Genomic DNA, 3386 nt, shown 5'->3' on the forward strand with positions numbered 1-3386 from the left:
GCGACAACCGAAAGGGCGAGGGAAAAAGGGGGGGGGGGGGCTATTATGTCATAAGGAGAATAACAAAGTGTAGTAACCCATAACAACCAATCAGAAATCATCTGTCACTCATCTGACTGCACTGCGCAGGTCGAGGCTGAAATGTGACCGACACGGGGTCACCGCCCTTCACTATGTCCTATGGGGGTTAAAGAAGATCCACTGGGCTGCAGTATGACATTGCAGAGGACCACTGCACCCTAATAATAGAAAACCAGTTACACTGTGTGATAGGTCGACTGAGTCATGTGAACACATCTGCACAGGAAGTGACAGTTTTGGAATCCTGTTTTCGGCCATTTTAAGCTACAGAAGGCTTAAAGGGAAATGATAGAAAATAAAACCCCTCCGGCATCTGCCATAGAGCTGAGCTACCGATGTAGACCTAATATGAGCATCTTTGGATATTCCTTTAAATAAAACAGATTATCTATTAGAAGCCAACTTCAGGTGCTCTTCACATTTTGTAGTTGCCAATGCCAAGTGCTGCAACGCCCAGCAGGAGGAAGCCCGTGGTTTCCAGTGGCCCCCTGTTCACATCTGAGTGTACTCTGACCCGAAAATGAAGCTCATGTACTTCTTCCCGTTATAGGCTTCTTACTACAGGCGATGGCCTATAATGGGAAAAGAACACGAGCTTCCCCTATGGGCAGAGTCGTGCCTTTAGAAAAAATCAACTCGATAGGACAATGAGGCGGGGTAGCTCTGGACCCCATGTAGGTAGCTCTGGGGTAGCTCTGGACCCCATGTAGGTAGCTCTGGGGTAGCTCTGGACCCCATGTAGGTAGCCCTGGGGTAGCTCTGGACCCCATGTAGGTAGCTCTGGGGTAGCTCTGGACCCCATGTAGGTAGCTCTGGGGTAGCTCTGGACCCCATGTAGGTAGCTCGGGAGTAGCCCTGGAACCCATGTAGGTAGCTCTGGACCCCATGTAGGTAGCTCTGGACCTCATGTAGGTAGCTCTGGGGTAGCTCTGGACCCCATATAGGTAGTTCAGGGTTAGCTCTGGACCCCAGGCAGGTAGCTCTGGGGTAGCTCTGGACCCCATGTAGATAGCTCTGGGGTAGCTCTGGACCCCATGCAGGTAACTCTGGGGTAGCTCTGGACCCCATTTAGGTAGCTTTGAACCCCATGGAGGTGGCCCCCCGGGGGAACCCTGGACCCCATGTAGATAGCTCTGGGGTAGCTCTGGACCCCATGTAGATAGATGTGGGGTAGCTCTGGACCCCATGTAGGTAGCTCTGGACCCCATGTAGATAGCTCTGGGGTAGCTCTGGACCCCATGTAGACGGCTATTCCAATTGGGAGCAGTCTTCTATTATGAGTCTTGGTAGGCAGTCTTCTATTATGATGAAGGGAGGGGGTCTTAAAAACGTGTCGGATTTCTATATGATTACTGGAACCAATACATTTATCTGGACTATTAAACTATAATATACTGAAAGAGGTTCTAACCCTACGCAGCTTGATCCAGAACTAAAACAAATATAATTCTGGATGGAGTTGTGATTTCAGATCCTGCTAATAAAAGATAACAGAATCGATAGCCAACTAAGCGGGCAGCGAGCCCCAGGGAGCGGAGGGGTGTGACCTGAAGAGTGCGGTTTGCTTAGCACCCGGCCCAGGTGTCTGGCGAGCCACCAATATGTTCCCGCTCGCTCACCCGATATAACTGGTCAATGCAAACACAAGCAGCGTGAACAATGGGGGGGTGTCAATATTTAATGTGCTCACTCCCTGGAATCAGCTGACTTGGCACTATGGTGTTAACCCCTCAGGAACCGCCAAGCCCCATTTGTGGAATTAGATCATTCAAGAGACATTCTCAATATGAAGATTAGTTCCCATGACTCAGCCAATCTAGTGCCCCATGAGCCACGTTCCTCCGGGGTGCCAATGTCCTCATCTGCTGAATGGCCCCATTAAAATGAAGGTTCCTGGTTCCAGCATTGCCCAATCTCTGAGCTGTCACATTGACAACCTCTCAGCCACGGCTCCATGGAAGTCTGGGGGTCCTCCTGAGGTTGCTGGGGGTTCCTTGAGAGGAGAGCAGAAGCAGATTGATCTCCTGACTACGCTGACCACTAATGTAAGGGGGTCACTTCTACACTGACCACCAATGTCAGGGGTCACTTCTACACTGACCACCAATGTAGGGGGTCAGATAACAAAGCTGTAGAAATGAAGCAAAACAAAAACACAAGTGTACAAGTAACAATCACAAGTAGACATTATGAGCCTATTATGAGCAGCCCCCACCATCCCTGTGCTGAGTTCCCGGGTCTGTACACCCGCTGTGCCCATTATGAGGTGCTCCCACCATCCCTGTGCTGAGTTCCCGGGTCTGTACACCCGCTGTGCCCATTATGAGGGGCCCCCACCATCCCTGTGCTGAGTTCCCGGGTCTGTACACCCGCTGTGCCCATTATGAGGGGTCCCCACCATCCCTGTGCTGAGTTCCCGGGTCTGTACACCTGCTGTGCCCATTATGAGGAGCTCCCACCATCCCTGTGCTGAGTTCCCGGGTCTCTACACCTCTTTTTAGCGATTTTTGCCCCCACCCCCCACCTGTCAATTTTCTAAAAAGAAGTGGAATGGAAAAATATATTTTTTTAAAGAAAGAAAAGTTTCCTCCTGCTGCATTGGACTTCTGCGTATAACACAGTGGACCCCCCCTCCCCCCTTGTCTCTGACCGTCCTCTTACCTGGGTGCTCAGTGGAAGCGGGCAGTTCTGTCAATGACTCGGCTCTGAGTGACCGCGCTGTGTGCTCTGGGCTGCTTATAAAGGCAGCTGCCCTGCCATACACTGTATCCCGCTGACCTTCAGGGACGACCCCTGACCTTTTCCCACCCGGGTAAATATAGCATCCCCGTCCTCGGTATGTGTAACCGGAGAGAGGGTGACATTCACAGGACACGGTGGCATATTCTTCAAGGTGAAAGGATGGAATGGAATCCGCAACCTCCAAAAAGCTTTGGCCAATCTTCAGCCGGCGCACATTATCCCGACATTCACCCGAAAACCGTTTCCTGTACAACGCGCACCTTTCATAATTCCACGGATATTCATCCCGGGGAAGTCCGAGTGCCTCAGGGGATCAGGAAGGAATGTGTTCCCCTGTGTTGCCTTCCTCTGGATCGGCTGTGGGTAACCGCAGGCCCTGGCAGGGGCGTTCCGAGGCCGGGTGTCACCCCGCAGTGATGTCATCGCGCGATGATGTCATCGTGCATGCGCGTTCATCGTGCGGCCATCTAATTGGCACCTGCCGGTGTCCATGTTGGTTGCGGATGGCGGCAGAGAGAGGAGGGGACGTTCAACCGGAGGGATGAGGTATGCCGCCGCGCCTC

General features: G+C 52.1%; 1 protein-coding gene across 1 annotated transcript in view; it reads right to left on the reverse strand.

Annotated features, from left to right (window-relative positions):
- ALDOA (aldolase, fructose-bisphosphate A) overlaps positions 1-2800 on the reverse strand; it is a 21288-nt gene extending 18488 nt beyond the window's left edge. The window contains exon 1 of the mRNA XM_018559083.1: positions 2743-2800. The gene's annotated coding sequence lies outside the window, so the exon portion shown is untranslated. The remainder of the gene's footprint in view (positions 1-2742) is intronic.
- Positions 2801-3386: the final 586 nt, after the last annotated feature.

Source organism: Nanorana parkeri, unplaced genomic scaffold, assembly GCF_000935625.1.
Source record: "Nanorana parkeri isolate BGI_ZX_2015 unplaced genomic scaffold, ASM93562v1 scaffold379, whole genome shotgun sequence".
NCBI lineage: Eukaryota > Metazoa > Chordata > Amphibia > Anura > Dicroglossidae > Nanorana > Nanorana parkeri.